The sequence below is a fragment of the Manacus candei genome, unplaced genomic scaffold, assembly GCF_025592945.1.
Source record: "Manacus candei isolate 608988 ecotype Guabito, Panama unplaced genomic scaffold, ASM2559294v1 h1tg000067l, whole genome shotgun sequence".
In the NCBI taxonomy this organism is placed as follows: Eukaryota; Metazoa; Chordata; class Aves; order Passeriformes; family Pipridae; genus Manacus; species Manacus candei.
Window position 1 is genome coordinate 9,062,702 of NW_026138115.1, and position 23,896 is coordinate 9,086,597.

General features: G+C 42.1%; 1 protein-coding gene across 25 annotated transcripts in view; it reads right to left on the reverse strand.

The window, feature by feature from the left end:
- NRXN3 (neurexin 3) overlaps positions 1-23,896 on the reverse strand; it is a 1,015,491-nt gene that overhangs the window by 799,270 nt on the left and 192,325 nt on the right. Inside the window, exon 1 of one of the 25 annotated variants that reach the window (XM_051806323.1) lies at positions 4,273-4,334. The exons of the other annotated variants lie outside the window; for them this stretch is intronic. The gene's annotated coding sequence lies outside the window, so the exon portion shown is untranslated. Of the gene's footprint in view, positions 1-4,272; positions 4,335-23,896 lie in introns of those variants that run through there. 25 annotated transcript variants of the gene reach the window in all.

Below are 23,896 nucleotides of genomic sequence, written 5' to 3' on the forward strand. Positions count from 1 at the left end.
CGAACCCTTTCTTGTGGATGGTGAACTTCAGTGCCAAATGCAAAAAGTGGCTTTGCCCAGAATCAGCAGGAACAGCCACCTAGTCCCTGGACTTCCTGTAGAATGCATCCCCAGATTTAGTCTCCCCAAATTGAGAACATAATTATTACTCCTAGTAAATGAAATCCAAGTACTGGGCTGTGAGAAGGAGAAGGAAAGAAAGGAAAGGGAAACTCTGCCTGACATAAATGATTCTATCCAGAACTTCAATTATCTTGATTGATATAAGTTTTCCAGCAATGAGGAAAAGTGTCATGTACCTTCCCCAGCCTTGTTTAGACTCGAAATAGCAAAGTAAACCAGTAATACAAGGGAAGCAATAAATCTCAGTTTTGACTGTGCAGAGATATTAGAAAGGAAGGATTCAATCCCTTAGCTTCACAGTTCCTTCTCCTCTTCTGCTCCAAGGTCAGAACCTCAGTTATTTCACCACATACACATATACTCTTTTCACCCTTACTTTGTAAGAGCAATGCTTGTGGTACGGAGTGACAGGCTGCAACACCCAAGGACTCTAAACAAGTGGCATAAGGAAAAGCACAGGACAGCCACCATTGCTCCAAGAGAAGCCTCTGCCCTAAGGAGACAACTGCTCAGGGACTTTCCCATCTGTCCATTTCCAGATTTCTCCAGGACTGCATCTAGACAGGCCAGAGGAACTATGGCTGATATTAGAGAAATGGGTGATTATACACTAGTGTGACTCTGAAGGCAAAACACACATCAGGTGGTCTCTGCAATCAGCAGGTTTGGCCCAGGCCAATCCATTATAGGAAGGAATTCAACTGTGTACCACAATGATTCAAAACATACATATGTCATCTCAGCTCTGCACATCACTTCTGCTTACTCACCTCTTCACTACAGCTGCTGCTGTTTGGCCTTTGCCCATAGAATAAAGAATAACCAGGTGCCATGGTTTTCCTCAATCAGCCCCAGTGGCCTGTTAGGTTCTCTTTTCAGTCCCAGCAGCAGGGTTGTGTGGCTGCATGCCTGCAAATCCTGGCTAGCTTCCCCCTCCAATCCCTCATGCCAGCCCACAGTGAATTTGCCATGACAGGCTTGACACCTGGCTGGAGGCAGGAGAAATCCTGTCCATTACAAATAAGCCCTCAGCCAGAAACATGCTTCTCTTCCAACACACTGAGAAAAGAGGAGAGAAGACCCAATCCCTGCTACTGGTGTACGTGTGCTCCCTCCCTAAGATGACCCAATTTTCCTTGCTAACCATGACACTGCCAGCACAGCAGAAACACCCATACAGCACTCCAAGGGCTGGCCAAAAAAAGCAGTGTTACTGCCACAAATTGGAGACTGACAACGGGGAACATTCTGCTGCTCTAACTCTTACAGCAACTGAATGGAGAGGATTTAAGTAGCCACTGCAGCCTTGTCCCAGTCTCTCATTCTGATGAAAAAAGTACAGAACAGGGAAATAAAGGGAAAGAAAAAGAAGAACATTGACTAGATTGAGCAGCCTAGATGCAATTTAAGACATCTTTCCTTTAAGAATGAAAACTGTGTTAAAAGCAGAGGCAAGCAGCACCATTTTACAAGGCAGGTGTGCCACAATGCTCTCAACATAAAACTACAATAGTCAATGTAAGCAGAATTCCTGAAGATATGTCTTGGTAGGGCAGTTGATGAGGGACCAATTAGAGGAAAGTAACTGAGATCAGCACAGCAAAAGGCCATTTTGTTTTGAACTTAGAACTCTGCAAACTGCTTTGCCAATGTACCCAAACCTGACCCAATCTTTGAGCCTTTGATAATTAGGCTCTCTCCTACATCACTCAATCTTGAACTTAACCATCCCTGCTATTAATGTAGTTCAGACACCTGAAACATCTGCCAACTGCTCAACAACACAGCCATGTGTAAAACATCACAAGTGCAAGCTTGCATTTAATGAACTAATATTTGGCCTATGAAGCCCAGCATCTCAGAAATTAAGTAGTGCATTAGATTATCTACATCTCTGCTGATAATCTGCTTTATGTTCTCCAGGAAGCCTTTCTTTTTCTGGATGGAAAGTAAAAGAAAAAAAAAAATTTTAATTAAAAAAAAGAAAAAGGAAGTAAAAAGAAAATTAAAAGGAAAAATAAAATAAAAAAGAACAATGCATTTGACAGGGGGATATCATTCCTGAACTTCACTATCTTAGAAGAGAGAATGAGACAGCAATTGGCAAACACAGGAAAACAGCCAGTCACTTTGATAATAAGAATGTTGTCTCCAATGACCTGCTATGATGAAAGGGAAGTATTCCTGAGACTCATCTGAACTCATCTGCTTTTAACCACGGTGGCAGGAGCTGTGCTGACAGACTCCCATCTGCTGGTAGATCAGATACCACAGAATACACATTGAAAAAACCCACAGTATTAGGAGAAAGTTATATATTTGAGTATGTATACACAGATCTCAACTAAGGCTGGCAAGCACGCTAGGGATTCCCCAGGAAATTCTCATCCATCCCTAGTACTATTACTTTGCAGTTGTCAGATAGAGGGCTTATTTAGAGCTCGAGGGGAGGACTTCAATGAACAGCTCTAAATAACTTAGTGAACCATGAACAATTCTTCTAAGTAAGACCCCCAGAATCTATCCTGAAACCTAGGCAATAATAATACCTGAACTTTCCTACAGAAATTTTTTGTTGTTCCATTACTCACAGGGGAGTGAAATGGTTGCAACTTTATCAGCCTGTTGCTGAACTGTCCTTCCATAAGTAGTTCTTATCTACAGAGTCTCTCCACCATCAGTAGTTAAGTCTCTTAGTACCCTGCAGCCTTCATTCACATCAGTCAGGTTAATAAACCCCTTCAGAGTACAGCCCCAAGTCTTTTTTGATAGCTTCCTCTGAGGCATGATGTGTACATATAAGCTCTAAAGATTTTCCACAGGAGACCATGATGGGAGATAGCCTTGCAGAGAATGAAGGATTCTTTATTGCCCTGTTAAAGACAATCTTTAGCTGCAATTTACTGAACAGTAAGACATGCAAGAAATGAAATTTGTCCAAACACAACAAACAGCAAACGACCCAATCTGGGCACCTATCAAGGGAAAAAAGGACTTCAGCTCAACAGCTGCCACAGGAGGACAGGAGTTATTACTGCCAATGAAAAGCAACCAGATCCTAAAAAAATATACATCCTATGCAAAGGTACCAGGAGAGAGAGAAGGACATGAAAACAACATAGGGACAAGTGGCATGAGCACAGACAGATCTGTAACAGGCTACAAATGACATGGTAACTGTGTATGAGAACACGATCTTATAAACTCCAATCTTTGACAAAATCCCTACTAGATCCCACAGTCTCTTTTATCATTTCGCTTGGAAGTCTGTACTGAACTGAACTAGCAGAATTCAGTCTACAGAAGGGTAGAGGACAGAAGGGTAAAGTAGGAACTCAAATCTGTTCCTGCAGATCTGCTGGGAGATCTGGCTAAGCCAATTCCTCTTCTTGTGCCTGGGTTTCACTGCACACAAAGCAGGCTCACAACACATTTTTATGAAGCATTTTTTATCATAGCGAAGTAAGTCTCTTATTCCTTAGAGTGTTAAGAAGTATGACACTTCCCAGTTTTCATATCAAATGAGGTCCTTTTCAGGCTTTTTATTACCTAGTTTGTGAGCAGCAAAAGCAAAATAAATGTAGCAAACACTTGGCTTGCCCTCTCTATACAGAACAAAATCAAAAGCTCGCATGAAAATTCCCTCTTGATCAAAACAATCCTGCATCTTTCCTGGGATTTTGTTACTGTGCAGTTGGGTCATGTGGCAACAGTCAGAGAAAGCAGGAGCTGAGCTTTTTCACAAGCCATGGCTCAGCATGATTGTCCTTCAGGGAAGCACTGGAGGGCCCAGGCAGCTGTGAACAAACCTGGTCTTATCCGGGAGGGGGCACTGGTAACACACATCACCCAAATCTTCAGGCTACCAAGCACCAAAATGACTGAAAGCTAATATTAAATTAAAATAATAATGTATATTGTCTTGATGTTCTAGCAATTTAATGATGTAAAATTAAATGCTGCATTCTCCTAAACTAATATAGGTAAGCACTCTGCACTTTTGTAGAATGACACGTATTCCCTAGCAAGGGATATGTAAAAGCTATCAGTGTTTGGCCAGCAGCAAGCAGACAGAGCAGTTTGCTAAATGCAGATATTATAGATGCTGCCCACAGAGGCACTTCAAGAAACTCTGTACAGGTTCCTTACCAGCATGCAGCAATGCAAAGCTTTTCTGTACCCCCTTCTGTAGCCAAATCAAACAGCCTGCACAGGACATCACTCTGAGTACTGAGACTTCTAAAACTGAAATATCAGAAAAAGAAACTCATTCACTGAGGGATCATGATGAGATTTCACCTTGTAGAGCAATGTATCTCAGTGTGTTTTCACTGAATACATTCAGCCTCTGGTTCTTTCTCTGGACTCCTCCCTTGATCCTCATCCCTTACAGCTGTGGGCTGTGACAAGCGAAATAAGTATAAGGCCCAGTGAACACCTACAAGGCAGACTTCCAAGAGATAAAATACCAAACATGCATGTTTGCAAAAAATATACGTCCTAGAATTTGACAATACAGACTTCTACCTGTAAGTTGTAGTTAACCTTGGACACCTTTCTAGGCTAAACTCTGTGGAGTTTATTCTCCCATCTGTCTCCTTTCTTTTCTTGAAGCCCAAAGTCACTTGGGTCAGAATCATTTTGTTGCCCCCCCACTGCAGACTGGAACATTTGGGTTTGGCCTGCATAGAAAACAGCTCTCATCCCAGTGCTAGAAACGTAGGGGGTTTTTTCAGATCTTACACTAGGGTAGTGGTGACTTAGAAGTGCTCATCATCCATGCAGCAACTCAAGTTTAAGCTACATAAGTCCAGTGTTAGTTCTTCCAAGAGATTGTGACATCTCATTCTAAAGTACCTGACAAGGTCCCAAAAGCATAGCTGCTGTAGAAGATAACATTCAGGAGACTCATCAGTTTTCACTGCTCTCAGCAGCTCTCAAACTTGTCCATTGAGGACCTGTTTCATCCTGAGCCTATGACTCAGTCCAAGGAGCCCCACTTGCCAAATCCCACAATAACCAGCTCTAAGTTTCTCTCTTTCTTGAAAATAAGTACAACTCCTCAAATAGCTTGAGCTACCAACATTTAAAAAATGCATTGGTTGTATAGCAACAAACATGCTGCCATTCAGGAGCTCAAATCTGGGTACCCTGGCCAGTCATCACGCCTGTCAGAGGTAGGGCTGGTTTCTCCCGGCTCTGTGTGCCCAAGGCCCAAGAGAGGAGGGAAAGGAGATGATGCATTACCTGCCCGCAGCTTCAGGTTTGCAACACAGGTGGGCAGTTTTGGTTTCGTCCAGTAGAGGGCAATACTAACACAGGAAAGAAAAAGTAAATCGCAGCATTTCTTGCGATAAAATAAAGAAGCAAAGGAATTCAAGATCCCGATCTTACATCTGTGAGCACAGAACAAAGGACTTGGATAGTCCGCTCCATCTCAGTGTGCATTCCATCAAAAATTCTTCTCCTTGGTTGGCCCTGTTTAGTGGAACGTTGCCCTGCATTAAATTTTAGGATGTTTGTTTCAAGTCAGATTTTTACTGTTCTGATTAAAACAGAGAAGAGATGGTCTTTTTTTGTCATAGCAGAAATAAAAACAAACCTTTTTTGTTGTTCATTAATAAAGAAACCCTTCTATCCCATCTGAATTTAGTCTGCATATGTGATAAGACCCAAAAGGTCAATGCTTCATCATTCTCCCCAAACTAGACTGTTTGATACTGACCATTTCCTACAAACAAAGAGATAAAATGTACCAGTATTCAATCATAAATGTAATGGAGTTGCCTCATGCTTGTTAGGACCTGAAATTAACTTTCCATGAGCAAAGTTGCCACCACATACTCATCACACATTTCTAAAGCCTGTGACAGTACTGTCACAAATTGTGCTCTGATAGCATCCTTCCACACCAAGTTTCAGAAATTAAATGCATGTATTTTTTAAAAATACTTTTTTCCCTATTTTATAAATAAAAATCTCTGCTTCTATAACTGTTCCATCCCATGACTTCAAAATAATTTAGAAACATGAGTGAAGTCTCACAATCAATTTTTGCTTTTCTTACACTCCAGCAAACGCCCATCTTTCGAGACTAGGAAGTTGAGGTACATGATGTGACAGTGGGTCTCCCCAAGGTCATACATATATCTGCAATGGAACAAAGATGAGAATGTTTTGTCTAGCTCCAGTCTTGTATTTTAACCATTTACCCATAGTGGTAATCATGCTTATTGGTACAAGCTACCTTAGCTTCTTCTGTGAAGTTATCCATTGTCTTCAGATGGTGGAGCTGAGAGATGGAGATAAACTGTTTTGCTATTATGTTTATTTGCTTATAAACAAGATATTTTCTACTCTATTGTTAATTTCATTTACTTTTTCTTCCTCCTCAGCAAAAACACCCAGAACTATCTTTCCAGACTTTTTTAAAAATCAAATAATCTTGTCCATACGTACTTGTCAAGCCAAGTCCCATTATGACTTAAAAAACAGCATATTACATATTACAAAAATAACATATTGCATTTATTAAAAAACAGCATATTACACACAGTTCAGTGCTAGCCAAGAATAATGTACTGAAATCAGTGCAGAAAGGGCTGTTGAAATCAGAAAGAAACACAACTTTTGCACCTAGGGAAACGTACTGGTGAATTTGCAGATCTTGGCCCAAATTTCTACATGGATGCTTAGGGGCCTAGCTTCCTTGGACCTATCTGGGAGTTCCAACCCGTGGTAAAAGTCAGATGACACAACTCTTTGTGGATATGAGGCTTACTTCTTCCTCCCTCTCCGTTGCAGACAGGCAGGGCCAATTCCACAGCACCTTCAGAGGTGTGAACTCTCTCAGTCTATCTGCTCTATGTAATGGTGACCCTTTAAAATTATGGCCGTATTTATGGTCACAATTTTCTTCTAAGTCAGAAAAGAGAAATTAATTTAGGCACAGGTTAGGTATAGTCATGCACTGGATAGAACACACAGTCATGACAAAGCCTGTTGTACATAGACACAGAGCCACTGCACTTCCCAGTCATATAACAGTGACAGCCTATTTACCATTACTCCCTGCATCAAGACTGAAAAAGAACAATTTCACCACCTGTTGCCATGGATGATTTTTAAGTTACTGTCACAAAGCACAAAACCAAAGGATCCTAAATGCCTAGGAACAAGGAGGCCTGGATTGTGTCCTATGACTCATAGCTACCCCAAAATGCTTGCCTTGACTTGACACCTTGACTTCTGTGTCTCACTTTCAAAATGAGGATAATGACAAAACCACTTCCTTAGCAGTGGACTTCCTTAGCACTCAGACTTTGAAATACTCCAGTTTATTACTGGTGAAATAACATTATGGAAATATGATATAACATTAAAGAAAGACTGGACGTGGCACTTAGTGCCATCGTCTCAGTTGACATGGTGATATTCAGTCATTCGTTGGACTTGATCATCTCAGAGGTCTTTTCCAATCTAATTGATTCTGTGATTATACTATCAGAGAAGAGCAAGGACAGGACATATAGCTGTCAGAGTCAGAAGTGACCACTAAGCCAGAAGTGACCAGTTAGGCCACTTTCTTTTAAGGTTTGACAGAAGATTTTAGGGCACTTAAAGTGCTGGAAAATTTTCTGACCACTAATACCCCTGAATCTTGCCACCCTACCCCTGTGGCCAACACTTTGCCTCTAGAAGGGATTAGTGACAGTATTGCTTGCTTGAGCGTGACAGGTTTGTTTATAACAAAAATAGCCGATCATTTAAACGAGGTATTTTCCTCCTACCACATGAAAGAGAATCAACCTGCAGCATCAGCACTTTCCCTGACAGCAAATTAAAGTTCCTTAAGTAAGGCTATAAGGATGGGGTAATTGTGTTGTCCTGTGTAAGACACTGTGAGACAGCAGCAAGTCCGTGCACTGCTGAGGAATAGATGGGAGCTGGACTGGAGAGAGAAGTCTCTCTGACCCTCTCCAAGCTGACATGCTTGGTCACTGTCACCACATAAGATGGTCCCCAATTGGGACTATCCTCATTGTCACCCTGCTGCACCATAAAGCTGTTAATAACCAAAGAAATAGCTGTAAGTTGGAAAAGAGGCTCACTCTGAGACCTGGAAAACATCATACAGTGTATATGGGGCAGTTTCTATACCACTCACAAAAGCAAGCAATCCTAAAGCTTGCTTTAGGTAAGGTGATTGCAGATATCAAGCAGTCAGGAAGCTTTCTGCATGCAGTTCTGCAAACACATCTTGATTCAAAGATGGAGTCCATCAACCAACACCATGTAGGCATAGGCACCCTTCCTTCATACAGCATGGATCTTAGAAATGAAGCAGTCACTCACCATCTCAGAGTTGCATCCCCACACAGTCCAGAAACTCTGACCCTGCTCTACAGTCTTGGATCTTTCCCCTCCCTGATCACCCACCCTGGCCCAGCTCAGTGTCATGGCCCACCCATCCTGGCCCAGCCCACCTCAGGACACGGCCAGTACTCCCTCCAGAAACCTGACCACTGTGCAGCACCCCACAGCCCCTTCCCTACCCTCTTGGCCTGGGCCATCACACCTTAGCAAGGCAGCCCAACCCAGCCTCCCAACCAGCACTTTCCATCAGCAAAAGAAACTTCACTCCAGACATCTGCTGCAGCAGGGAAATTTGAGGGCTCTATTACAACAGCGCATTTCTATGAACAACTCACACATACAGTATCATCTTCTTTTCATTTGGGTTTTCCCCTCTCTCCGTATGAGACATTTCCTAAACAAATACTACCATGTTTTTAAGCCAAACTGGTTTCTAGTTCTCTTGTCTCCCTAAACATACTGAGCCCTTTATCTACATAATATATGCATATTTAATAACTACTTTGAAAACTGCTCCAAACTTAATTGCTTCAAGACAGCTCATGCAGTTTGTGCAAAACCTAATGCAAAGACTGACTTAATCAGACTCACATTTCAGAAGCCCAGATTCACAAGTTGCCAGGGCCTTACCAGGACAACCTAATGCTAACTATAAAAATCAGCTAGAAAACCATGTTCTGAGTTTAAAGTGTAGAATACACCTAAAATCATAGCGGTATCTCATTCTGCAAGCTTCTCTGAGTTTGCATTAAAGAACCAACTACATTTACACACACATACCCAGATATAAATAATCTAAGTGCTGGATATACTGCCTTAACTTGGGATGCTAAGGCAAAACAATACCTTGAAATACTACAGAAAATAGATCAACAGCTGAATGAACCTGGAACAAAGGACAGGTGCCCACAGCTAATAAAATGCAGACCTTAAACAAATATTGTGAAAGGCCCTTTGTGTAGCTTTTGTATTTTAGCATTCACTCTAAATTGTCTCTAAGGCCAAGAGGGACAAATGGTAGACTATATTTAAGAAGCATGATTTATCTCCCTTTTAATTTTTAATTTCCTAGTAAAAGCGACAGTGTTATTGCTAGAAATTCACTTGCTCAGGGGCATTTTTATAGTCTCCAGCTTTGCATGAATTCTCCCTAGAGATCTCGAGTTCCCCTGACTCTCATCTAGTAAACATCTAACTAAACTGCCTATTTAGACAATAATGCCCTCCGGCAAGAGGGGAAAACATGGCTCTGTTCCTCTGCTGTCTTCTCCCTCCACCCTCTCCAGTCCCCAACACAGTACAGACAAAACTGCAACAGCCGCCTGTTTTTGGGGAGAAGGTGACACAGGGTGAAGTCTGCTTAAATGGGAATTTCACACTGTTTCCTAATGTTTTAGGCTACTGTCTTTCCTTCCTGTCTGGTTAGTAAGGACAACCCAGACCACTGCAGGGTTAACCATTTAGCTCCCATAGCCCAACACATTCTACAAACTGGCAAATTCAAAGCCCTCTATAAAGGGGAATGGAGATGACACAGCAAGAGACAAATATCAAACATGCCCCGAAAACACAGAAACCAACCCTGCATTCCCAGCATTAAATGTTCTCTGGCAAACCCAGCCTCACACACAAAAAGGATTCCTGCTGGCCTCTCATCTGCCAGGACTTATGCATTAGCACAGGAACCCAGCAGGAAAGAGTCGGTAGGTCACTCCCCATCTTTTACCCTCCTGCAAAAATAATACGTCTCCAAAGGACAGAGTATTTTCAAGAGGAGAGAAAACTCTTGCAGAACTGAGGACAACAGCAGTGACTTTTCCACAGCTCTGTAGCTGTGCATGGGGATTTACCTGCCAGCAATTCAAGCATTTGCATCCCAAACCACACTTACCATCACCATTCCTGAGCAACCTGGTATTGGGTGCATTCCCTCTCTGCAGATATGCACTTTCCTTCCCCTTCCTGAGAGAACTGCTCCCACCGAGAAGCTTCAAACAGAAAGCTTTGGAATTCAAAATTTTTTTTTCTCTGCCCTACCTTGCTGAAGACCATCCAGGATTTACAGTTCTGAGGCCGAATTCTTCTCTCTAAAGTAACAGCAGTAAGGGTAAAGAAGCAAGACCCACGAAAATAAGCCCAGAATCTAGCCACTAGCTTTCTGTGCCCTGGATCAGCCAGGGACTTGAATGCTGCATGGAGAGTTGCTTTGCTCAAGGGAAAGAAAAGAGTGTGCTTCACACAGCAGGAGAATCTCTGGCTGGTAGTCTCCAAAACAAACAGCACTGGGGATGAAAGAACTGTGCCCTTTACACTGCTCTTGCAGTACACATTTGCCATAATCTTCCCAACACACACTTCTACTAAGCTCCACAAAAAGAAAAGCACTTAAGACATTTCAAATTTAACAAAGCAGTATGCATATGCATTATGGTGCAGCAATGTGGAACAGAACTGGCAGTGAAACAGACTTACTGAATCAGTTATTTTATATCTGATTTCAATTATTCTGCTATGCAAGAAGGTGAAGGTCACAGAACAATTTAGTGGCAGGGCTGCAGATCACTCCCAGGTGACTGACAAAGCCCTCCTCCCCTCCAGCCCTGGCCTATCTTTTAACTACCAAAGAGCACAAGAGTCTCTTATCAGCAAGTGACAGATGCAAGTGGGTCTCTGGGATGGAAAAAAAAAAAAAAAGATAAAAAGAGGGAAAGAGGGTCCCCCAGGTTCTGAGGAGGATGACAGGTTGCTGGGGATATCACTTTTCACTATCTACTATCCTCATTTTTCATTAGATTACACAGACCAAACATACTTGGCTATTAAAGCAAAAAGGCATCAAGGGACCCAAAAAAGACAAATTAATTCCTGATTTATAAACAGAAAATGTAATAACCATAACGGGAAATCAGCATATTGCTCATGTACTAAATGATCATTTCATAGACAAAACTGGGAATAAATCCAAGAATAAAGAATAAAACCAGAAGGGCTGTGGTTGTAGCGCTGGAGGTCTAATCCACAAAGGAATAGTATGGAGAGCACTATTAATTCATTTGCCTGGAGGAATAACACTATCACTGGAAAACAGAGTATCTGGACTCACTGTATAGCAGGTCTAACCCAGGCCAAAGGTTTTCACAATCTTAATATCCACAAGAATTTTCTATGTATGTACATATACTTAAGTATGAGTACACATGTGCATAATGTTTTTAACCTCTCACAGCATCTTCTGTTTCTGTAGTCCTCCATTCTCTCACACCTCCACTGGTGAATCAGACTCCTGTTTGCAGCCTTCTGTTATTCCATGCTGAATTTCCTGCACAGATCTACTACAGGGACCGTGCAATGCTACACTGAGCTGAGCTATGGTGAACTCATCTCATCTGTGGTCCAACTTAGATAGAACTGAGTGCCAGGTGAGATGCACAGGGATCTGGGAAAAGCAGTTAGCTCTTAGAGGACTGAATTCTGGAAGTTGTGACTGAAATGAGAAAAAGCTCAGGGCTAAGGAAACAGGAACTGAAGCAGTCTGACTTCAGTCAGCCAGGGAAAGGCTGTCACACAGTAAGGATATTGAACAGTACCGGTCCCAGTACAGAGCCCCAAGGGACACCACTTGTTACTGATCTGCATTTGGACATTGAGATCTTGACTACAACCCTTTGGGTGCAGTCATCCAGCCAATTCCTTATCTATTCAATAATCCATGCATCAAATCCATATTTACTACTTCAATCACTAAAAAACTACTATAGATAAAACAGGAAAAAATGGCAATTAAAAATGGTGCAAAACCCTGATTGATATCTCATATTTGAAAATAATTTAGAACTGGCATAGCCCAGTAGGCCAGATTCATTTGGGCCACATCTATAATGATCTCGCCTCCTCCTCTTTCTTAGAAAGACATTAAAACTACAGGGTTACAAAGCATCAAAGGAAATTCGCCTGGGTATTGACTCTACCTCTGCTCTCTTCTCTCTAGGTCCTCTCAATGGCCCTTAATCCCCTATCCAGGATCCACAACCTGTCCTCAGACCACAGCTCCAGCAGTGCTGAATGCAATTACTGTAATTGATGTGCTGCTTTTGTTAAAACCACAGTATCAATAAACAGGAGTAAAACAAGCTGCTATGGAAGATGCAGGAAATTTATTAGAATGAATGCATGCAGTGGCTGGCATAATAACTGTTGATGGCCCATTCATAAATCACAGCTGGATTCTTGGGGAGACTTGTAACTCCCAGGCGGCTTCCCTCATAAAATTACAACAGTATGAGGAAACAAATGACAGACTGCTGTTAAAACCAAAGAAAAACCTTTGCTATGCTAGTCGCAGCCTCAAAAGCTAACAAAAATCCATAAGCCTAAGCTACCAGGCTCAGAATCAGCTAAAAAACCGTCATGAAATGTCAGACAACAAGCTCTCTCACCTTCTTTTCCAACGAACGGGAAGTCGCTCCTCAGACTCACTCTGACCTCTCAAGGCCTGAAGTTTTAAGAGAGTCCAGTGACCCAGAAAGCAATCCTGTACCTATCAAATGTCATCCAGCACTTCAGAAGCACCCAGTCCCTGCAAAAATACCACACACCAGGCCAGCACATTGAGACTGCTGCACCCAGCACAGCAACCCAGGGCCACTAAAGGAGTTATCACAGCACCTAGCAGCCCTTCCAGTCCTGGTGTCAATGTGACTGCATGCAGGCTGTGGCAAATGACCCAAAAGCTCAGCCAACCAGGTGAATGTCATCCTGCTTTCACAGTGGCAGGCCCATCCGGAAGCAGGTCAGCACCATCTTGTCCTATGCTAACCCGGTGGCATGGCCAGCACAGTCTTTGCAGTAGCTCAGAAGCAGAAATGCTGCACTGTTTTGGCTGCCCCATGTTCTCCCCAGGGCAGTCACAATGGTCTTTTTACCTGCCTCTGTCCCCAGTACACTCTAGAATGGAAACACTAGGGTGGTGATGCCCTGGCCCATTCCCTCTGGCTTTCACAAACCACTGGGATGTGCAAGGTCCCTGGCTACAAGATGCTGGTAACCAACTATCCCATGTCAATCACACAGATGAACTGTCAAACTGGGGCATCAATTTGGGCTCCTGTCTGAAGACCTGGAGTCCTTACCTGTTCTGCATCCCCTTTCTCCCATATCCATACCTCTGGCGTCTAATCCATGTCTGTAGCAATGAGAGGGTAAGAAGAGAGGGTCTCACAGATAACAACTGTTCCATGTAAATTTATAATGGCAATAAACGTGTTTTATTTTTACGATGATTTATTAATGTGCTTATAAATGTATAGACTGGCCTGAGGCATCATTCCATTGTATTAGAGGTTGCTGCTGCTTGCAGCTGGGGGTGATAAATAGCACCTCCTATGCAAGAGACTCGGGAGACCTCTTGTTATGCAGTTTACCTTTTAGGGCACTTCACTGCTTTAGGACCAGGTGCATGCACTGCAGCCTCACAAGCTGTAACTGCTACATCCCACTTCAAAGCCTTCTCCTCTCCCTAGGGTACTGCCAGAAATCTCTGTAGGGTCCTGCTGCAGATTGATGCTATCAGGGCCAAATCTCTTTTCGATCTGTATTCATAAGCCAGTCTCTTTCTTGGGTGTTCATCTCACAAATTACCAGTCTGGCTGGCTAGCTCCATGAGGGCCATGTAAGTATTTCCAATTGTGCAGCACTGTTCACTATACCACAAAATACTGGCTTACCCAGCAACACATGAACTCACTCAGGGCAGCTTGTTTCTCTAGCACGTGTTACAATAACACTACTATTTTGGCGCTTAAACTGCATCTTTAATTGAAGAACTTCGGAATGCTTTTTAACAGTACCATCCTCACTTTCTTCATGTGAGCAAATAATTCACATAAATCCAAAAGAAATGTAAGCCACAAAATAGGAATGAGAAAAAGTTTCTTCAGTTGCTCCACAGTCAGGATCTACTAGATTATCCCTTAGTATATCTCACAGCCAAGAAGGATGCATAGGTCAAGGTGCATACTCTGAAGATCTCACAGCATAAACTTAATCCCCTTTTATAAACCATTATCCATGAAACTGAGGTACAAGAATGGCAACTCACTTGACTCAGGTCCCACAACTATTTAGTGTCAGAATCATTCAGTTCGCAAAAATCCCAAGGAAGATAAGTAACACCATTGTTGTCTTTGCTGTTACAAACAAAAAGTGCCAGTTAATAGTAAAAAGCTCAGGAATAGATACTAACTGCTGTAATTCCTGTTTAATACATAAGCAATGAGACCATACATCTCCCACTGTATCCCTTATACAAGGCAAGAGTCACAACAGAAATATCACAAAAAAGGACACAGTAAATCACGATGCATATTTATTGACAGGGGAAAAAAAAGTGTTGATGCCATAGGCTGCCTCCCACATGGTTAATACCTGACAACATTCACACACTGAGCGCACAACGTACACTCCTAAGTTACAGTGAGTAACTCTGATCTGAAAACCGAGGCTCCAGAGGCAGTGGCTATAGATGCTGTGCATATCATACAGCCCTGAGCATGCAATGAGTATTCAGTCAATAATAAATTACTGTAATAGATTTGATCAGGCTTGGAAGTGCTCACTCTTTAAAACTATCCCCACTTAACTTGAACTCTAATCCCTCTGGTTTGTTTTTCCCTTTCCTTCCATGATGCTTGCTTTGATGTCAAAAGTAAAGAAATAAGGGCTTCCCGTACCACTGCCATCAAGGTAACAGATGTGATAGACTCAGGCTTACCACTGGCTAGCTTATTGATTAAAATTTGTCAGAAGTTGCTTTGGAAAGGCTGCAAGAGGCTTCAAACAGTGGAGGGGGCGGGGGGGGGGGGGGGGGGGGAGAGAGAGAGAGAGAGAAATTAAAATGTATTTCACTCCCAGAAGTGTATTTCAAATGACTGAAGGTCAATTATCCCAGCAATTTACAGCCAGTCTCAACAATTTGGCTTGATTAGAGAGTATAATACAATAGGGGAGTTCTCCTCACTCAATTTCCCCATCTTCTCTTCCTCAGCACCAGGTTTGAGTGTCAGAAACAGCAGAAAATGCAGGGCGCCTATATACTGGAATAAAGCAGCAAAGAAGCATTTGTCAGTGGACCTTGGCAAGTGCAGACTTAGAAAATATATGCTAACTAGCAAGCATTGTGTAAAGAAGTGTTTAAAAGCTTGAAAGACCGGATTGGTGACAAATCAGCAAACAGGATCCTTTAATCATCAAGAAGGTCATTTGATTGGTGGGGATTATCAGGTATTGGAGGAAGATACACAGAGATTTGGCAATTGGAAAGTAGATTTGTACAGAAAAATTGATAATTTTGCACAATCTGTTTTTCTCTCACCTTCTCCCTCTCTCTTTCTGTACCAGTCTGCCAGAGCCGAGATGTTTGCCCTCCTCGGGCCATGTCACCATTGGCAGAAAGCAGAGCTTTGTTGCTTTTCAGTTCCCACCACACTGAGCCACACACCTAACCTGATACCATCTTAGCCACCAGTATCAGGTCTTTTCCAATTTTTCCTACTGACTAGCTACTCTCAAGGCAAGTAGTAACAGTGGGTAACACATTCTGGATGGGTAAAGCAACACTGCCAAGCTATTCTCACCAGCAGCCAGATACACTGAAAGACTATAAGCTGGTATATTATTTGTATCTGAGGTCACTCTAACTAGGTTGGTACCTTTCTGCTGCCCAGGCAAAGCTTTCTTACACAGCCATGTCAACTTTAAAAAAGCCAAAACATGCCTATGGTTCGAGTGCTTTGTCTGCCGATTACTGCAAAATGCACATACATAATGTCTTTCAAACTGAAAGGATTATTAACCTGTTAGACTGTACTTCTGCCTGCCCCTGTGTTAACAGGGGTGATGAGTATTTTCTGCTCATTCTTTCCTCTCATACGTTATCAACTACTTACTTCCTCGCTTCTCAGAGCACACAAGAACTACAAAGTCTTTCTGACCCAGAGCACACCAATGTTTGATTTCAAATTGTTTCAAGGTTCCATTCCCCCAAATGCACAAAGCTGTCTTCCTCCCACAGGGGAGTAGAAGGGTTTAAAGCCCACCCTCATTCTCTTTGATAGAGGCCATCCAGCCATGACCCTGGCTGAGTGGCAGATACACAGGAAGTGGATTATCAATAACTCTTTTTTCTACCTTCTTTCACCCTGTCTCTATACAACGTCAATGAGCTGGAAAATGAAAGGAATAATGCAGGTTTAAGAGGCCAATAATTAGGTCACAGCTGATCTCTGCTCAGATCAGCTGACAGCTGGTGCCTATGCTGCCTGAGCAAGCAGCAGGGCTTGCGGGACTCACAGGTTTAGGCCAGCCTCCCATTCTCCCTCTACCTCTACCTCTTTGTTCCCAGACTCCTGAAAAGCAAAAATCAACAACCATAATGCAAATGTACTAAGTTTACAGGGAGAAATTACTGTGCTTGCTTTTGTCCTAAATTACTTTAAATCCTCTTTCCTGCTGCCTCACCAGCACTGTGTCAGACCAGCACCACAGCCCAAGTTACTGCTCTGTGCTGTCCCCTTCCTCCCTCAACTCCATCCTGCCCACCCCCAAACATAATCTCAATGTTTGCTTGTTTTAGCTTCCGTAATCCAGTTGTCTTGCAAATCTCCTCACCATAATCCTGCTTTTGTCTGTCAATACAATTTGTTTGCTGTAGGGAAGAAGGGAGGTGAAACGTTTCTTGGCACTGAGAAAGCTTTTGCTGCAGTATTTCAAGGCTCTACCCATTTTCAAACACATCCTGAGAGCATTTGAGAGGGGGGTCAGAGCCTCCAAGATGAAGAGGTTGCTGGGTCAAACCAGTAGCTACTGCACAGTTAACAGCATGGTAGCAAGGATGTGTTGTTGTATGTACTGCACATGCTGGAGGGAGAGCGGGCAAAAAAAGCAAAGCAGAGAACAAGAAAGAAGCTCCACTTTCCTTTGTCAAAGGTCTTGCACTGTCAATTCTACCTGGGCAAAGCAGGAGCAGAAGCTGCAGAGTGGGGCACTGCTGTAGGCAGAGGCACACAAGGGATGAAAAAAAGCCTGTATCACTTGCACAATAATGCAGTGGTGATGGGCAGACAGACAAACTGGTAATTGATTGGTAGAAGCTGTGGCAATTTTGTGTGTTTGCATGAATAAAGAATCAGTTTAATCAGACTAATTCCTTCCAGTCAAAACACAACATGAGCTCCAGAACTCACAGCAAAACTCTGCTGCTCCAGCCAAGTTTCACACTAGAACAAAGCAGCTAAGAATTTCACCCAATTTGGATGCTAAACTGTCAGGCCAAGCGCCCAGAAAACACTTCTGAATTCAGACAACAAGCAGCTGAAAAAGAACAACAAATCGTGAGACTAAGAGATGATCATATGATTTGGGGTTTGTTTGCAAACATTTCAGAGAGAGATACAGTACCTGAGCAAGCTCCTCCTCGAGACTGCTGAAGTGGATAGGAAAAGAGGGGGAATTCTAAGAGTGAAAGCAAATCACAAGCAATGCTTTCAAGAGATTAAGAAAAGTATCATTAACACCCCTTTCCTCATGTCAGTTCTCTACCTCAGGTCTCCTACCAGAAAAGAAAGTATTAAAGCACTGCATCCAGAATATCCCTCCCCCAGGGGAAGTCTGGCTCAAGCTCTTTGCGGAGAAAAGGGATTTTTGGATTTACACTGGGCTAAGCTTGAGACTCAAGCACTTGGGATGCTCAAAGCATATTCAGACACTGTTCATCCTGCACTTCCCATTGCAGGCCTTACTCTACAAAATGTTTTTGTTCTTTTTTTCCCCCCGAAGAGCATCATCTGGAAAAGTCCATTCTGTGTAGCACAGTTCAAGTTAGTTTTCACTACCATCTATGTAACATTTGGATTTCAGTCTGTAAGGTTTGTTTGGAATATTAAGGTTTAAGTCAATTAAGTATAGAGTTCAACTTACTGGAGAATTTAAGGCAGAAAAAATGCTCAGAACCCATAAATCAAACAAACCATCAAAGACAGCAAGCAGTGTTAAAAAACTTCTGTATTCTTAATACAACATGGAGGGGATTCCCAGACTAAACGTTGCTGATGCAGAAAGAATCTAGAAAAGGCAGTAAAGACTATGGGAAAGGTATTTTATGAAGACATTTATAAACTTAAGTGGGCACAGTACAAGAGTGTATTCATGCTATGGGATGAGCCAAAACTAATGCTGCATAACCAGGGCTTGCACAAAGGGGCTGGGACTTTGAGGAAGGAATTACATGCAGAGCTTAAGACAGCAGCTAGGACACTAAGCAATTCCAGTAGAGCAGAAGTGGTCCCTTCCTACACTATCAAGTAGATCAGGAACCTGTTATCCACCAGTTTATTCTAGAATATGTTGTGCTTTAGATCCATCAAAGAGCTCCTTCTTTAGCTCCAGCTAAAGATTAATATATTCACTCATATAGATTAATATATTCACTCTGATAACCTTCCCCACCAAGGCTTTCAGCCATACCATAACTTTTATCAGCAACTTTATCCCACTTTCATCCACCTGTCCTCACCTACCCAGGGCTGAATTTGTGGTATTTATCATCTCACAACAGTGTATCACATTCCATTTAATTTCTGAGCAGTCATCATCTAAAGATATGCAGCTTGATGTTGTGTGTCTTGAATAAAATGGAGTATTTCCAGACAAGTCACAGTATTTCATACTTACTTTCTTCAAAGTCTGGTATAGATTCTTCGGCCTCCTTTGGCAGGTCGGACAGTATTATTATGCCCATTGCAGCTATGAAGAAGTTTGTGTCACAGAGCAGGGAAGCAGCTCTTCCTCTAGCTGCAGCAGAGCTGGTAACCAGGTGATAAGTAACTATATGGTCCTGGTTAGTGGTTTCTATTGCCACCTATAGTACTCCCTCTATACTTGGGGATATATACAGAAACTCCTTTGGAACTTGCGGTTTTAAAGACTGTTGTGTAGAAGGAACTTTTTCCTCAAAGGTAACATGCTTGAATGACAAAAAATACCACCCCCTTCTGCACTGGGGGAGATGAATCACCAATGCCCCACAGGATACCACTCCACTCATCCGAGCAGCCTTGCCATCTCATTTAAAGAACTGGTGTGCAGAGGCAGCAGTGCCATGAAAAGCCACTTGTTGAAGCCAGGGTGTGGATGACACATAAATTATACTGCAAGAGACCAGGACTGAGTGGGTTGCTTTTAAAGCAGAACAGCTCTTAATCTAATATTTATTTAATATTTAGGATCCTTATACTGACTTACTGAGATGCATCTGTCCTGGTTCTGTGCAGGACAGAGTTAATTTTTACATTAGTCTTGAGGAGGCAGAGCCTGGAGCCATGTGGTCGTGGTTAGGAAGTTATTCTTTATCATCTCACATCAATTGCTGAGGCAGAGGTAAGGGACTCCCCCTTCTAGGAGGAAGGGTGTGGTTTTTCCAGTTGAACAAAGTGTGGCAGGGTAGGGAACCCATCCACCATTGTTCAGTGTCTGGAGCTCAGTGAGCATTTTGGCATGTGAATCACCTCCTTTTTTGTATACTTTTGTTATTAATATTGTTTTCATTACTGCTAGTTTTCTTATCTCATTGGTGTTTACAGTTAATTTTTCTTAACCTGTGATCTCTGCCTTCTGTCTTTCCCCTTCAGGGGAGTAGGGGAGCAGTTTGTGGTCTTTCTAGTGGGAGTACTAAATTGGGGAATACCACTCCTAAACCACAACAGCATCCTATTCACAGAAGATCTGTAAACCTGTACAACCAGCCTCCTCTCTCCTCACACTTTACAACCCTAATTCCCATCACCTGGGATTCCAAAACAAGAAATGTATCTAGTTTTGAAGTTTGTGGAGGCTCAGCTTCTCTCCTCCACATCATCTCCCATGACACCCACATCTTCCGTACATTTTCCCATAACAGAAGCTTGGGTGTTTCAGAGGTTCAGGCGTAATTTCCCCCACATGGTCAGAAGCAAAGTCAAAGTAAAGCCACGAGACAGTGAGCGTTTTGAGGAACTTGCCATTCCCTCCCTTCCACCCAAAAATCTGTTAGTAAAAGAAGGAACATAGTGAAGTTTGAATGCAGAATCATCCTGCAGGTGCTTGATGAGGACTTTTTAGCTCTTAGAGCCCAGGCACACACTACTGAACTGTAGCTGTGAATAGTACATTCTGCTCAATCTAACATAGACACTTCACAAAAAGGATAACATGTATGTCTGTAACTCCTTCTACTCTGGTGTATTCTGAGGCATTTTGAAATGTAAACTTCGATATCACTGAATGCAACCTTTTCCACCTGCTTTGAGACAGTACCTCAGTATGAAAGAGTTCAGAGCATGGCAGAGAAGGGTTCTGCATAGAGTTCAGAACAAGGACAGACGAGCACTGAGATAGGGAGGTGATAAAGGTGCAGAAATGGCCAGAACAGAAAATCAAATAATTGCTGTTAAAAGTATGGTGATATTTAAGTCAAAAATTTCAGTTTTACATCCAGGATGAAAGCAAGTATCTGAAGACTTTCTGCCTCCAAAACCTTATTGGATATATACATGGAAGTTGGCTTCACCTTGACTTCTGGCAGATGCATTTTTCAAGCCTCAGTAATAGCAGAGCCCTCAATTCCGAAATGTCAAAATCTATGATCAGAACAGGGTTTGACCTTAAGCTAACCAAAATCCAAGAGGTACATCAGGATTTGTTTAAACTATCCACATACCAAAGTTTACTTGTGTGACTGTTTTACAACTGCTGACAGCTTTGACTAAATCAATCCCCACTGTATCAGTGTAGCTCATGGCTTTTCAGTTCAGAAGGCATGATGCTTAAATCCTGTAAATGCATCAGCAGAAGCTGCTTCAGGTTCAGTGCTGCATTAGACTGGATATAACTTGCTCTGTAATCCACTTAAGTGGGACATGCTTCCTCAAAGAAGCATGTTTACCTACTGGATTCCATAAGGAATTGATATAACCTAGCAATACTTAATGGAATAACTACTGTTTAACACAGCCTTAATTCTGCTCATTGGGGACAAAATACTTCTATTAAGGAAATTTTACTAAGAGCTGCCAATGCATAATGTTTACTCAAGACCTTGGCGGTCTTAAGTAAGTTAAGCATCTTCCTAATTGCGACAAACAGTTGCTCCAGGTGTAACATTCAAGTTGTGCTAAGATTATACAACTTACATTAAAGTAGATAAGGATCTCAGGTGGCCCACAGCTGCCAAGCAGCTCTCAGAAATGAACTCTAATACAATCTTTACGCCACTAGTGCCCCTTCTACTTCCCTAAAATCAGCACCAGCTCAGACATTGGCTCCAACAGGAGGAAGCTAAGCTTTTATTGTCCTCTATTTAATTCCTGCTCCCTTTTGAGACAGAAGGGTTTCTGAGAAGGTTTCAGTAAGTGTATGTTACAATAATAATGCCATCAACGTTGCTGGGAGGTTTTTTCCTTTCGGCACAGCTGTGAAGCTGAGCATGTATCCCAAATTCTCTGTGAAGGCATTTATGGTGGGGGACCTCTCACCCAGCTGGAAGACTGTCAGTGGAAAGAGCAATGATGATCTGGAGTGTGATGCTCTAACTTAAGAATCCCAAGGGGAGCATAGAGGAAATACAAGTGTAATTAGGATACCTTCAATATACCCAAGAAAGTAGGTTTGGGTGGGGGGGAACATTAACAAGCCAGTACACAGCTAGCTCTGATCCAAATACAATGTTCCACTGTTTGCTTTTCCACTGTATTTTCTGCACTAATTCACAACCACTGTAACATCAAGACAAGCTTCCGTATGCTTCATTTACTGACAGTAATTAATTTCAGCCTCTCCCCACATTCGCATACACGTTCATTTTATCTGACAAGCAAGTCATGAAAAAAGTCCATTCTCACAAAAAGAGTACAGGGCAGCTATCAGAGGCTGCTTTTCTTCTTAGCAAATAAAATCTAATTGGTGCATCTGCTGAGCCATGATGCCTTTCTCACCGTCCACCCTTCCCTTTGCACTCCCTGCTCCAGCTCACATCTGTTGCTTCTCCCAGGCCTCCCCCTACACCAGAAAATGGTTTTTAATAAAATGCTTTCTTCCAGATGAAAAATGAATAACTGGCTAGAGGAACGTCCAGGCACCTATCTCCCTGTCAAAACAGTGAATCCATTAATGATCATGAGGAGAGGAATAAATACTTTAAGAGGCTTAGCAAATCACTCAGAGAAGCACAGATTCTACCCTCCTGCTCCCTCTTGCTCACTGACAGTTTAACCCACAGCAGCAGTGTCAGGAAATTAAAAACAAAAAATAAAAGGAAATATCAGGTAATTGATCCCACTTTAAAATACCTTTTTTTAGAAAGAAGAATATTTTTTCTCTGAAATCCACTTTTTGTTCACTTGCTCTCCTGCCTTCTACAAGCTGCTGCTCTGTTATCATTCTATGCCTGTATTATTTATGGTCTGTTCTCTAAGTCAGTACCCTTTTATTAAATTTGGTAACTGTATTTTTAATTTACCAGTACATCTCAGTATTGAGGTAGATGAGTAAAGTAACCATAGTTCAGAACACCAGTGATGCTGACAGAAGATCACATAACTAAGTCAGCAGTTGAAATCCAAACAATGCTACTAACAGAGCTGAAGTTACCTGACCGAAGCTCATCTTCACAAAAAAGCCGAAGTGGAACTTGTATATCACAAAAAATTGACAAGGAAATAAAGACCAAAAAAAAAAAGGAAAAAAATATGTATTTTAGAAACTGTTAACCCAATTTTCACTATATCATCAAGCACTGTTGCTTCATATAGAATCATACAGGTAGAAAATACAGGCCTGAAAAGTCCCAAGAAGACACAATTTCTTGTCAACAGATGAGACACCTAGCTAAAAACATAATAAATAATTTAACTTGTAATTATCACAAAGAGCAGAGAAACACTGACTTATTGACATACAGGTTTTGCTGCCATTCCAAATGAGTGAGGAAACAGACATGCACATGAAGAAGCGTCTTCAGTTCCCAATTCGCTGTACTGACAGGAAGCAAATCGATTCCCCACCTCCTATCAGGTTTGCATGTGTCCCTTTCTTTGGGGGAAGACATGGTATTGCTTAGATTGTTTTTAGACACACTATTTTTCACTTGCTTCACCTTTATATACTAGCAAATCTTTGCCTTTTTCACTCTGATGACCTTTTGAAGTTTCACTGCCATCTTGCAAGAGTGAAGCCTTATCTCCCCTCCACAAGCCACATCCAGATTTCTTCTCACACTAAACAATGTTCCCAGATATAACAGTAAACAGCTATGTCTATGCCAAGCTAACTGCTCTTCTTAAAATATCTGAAAATCAATTAATTCAGCTGA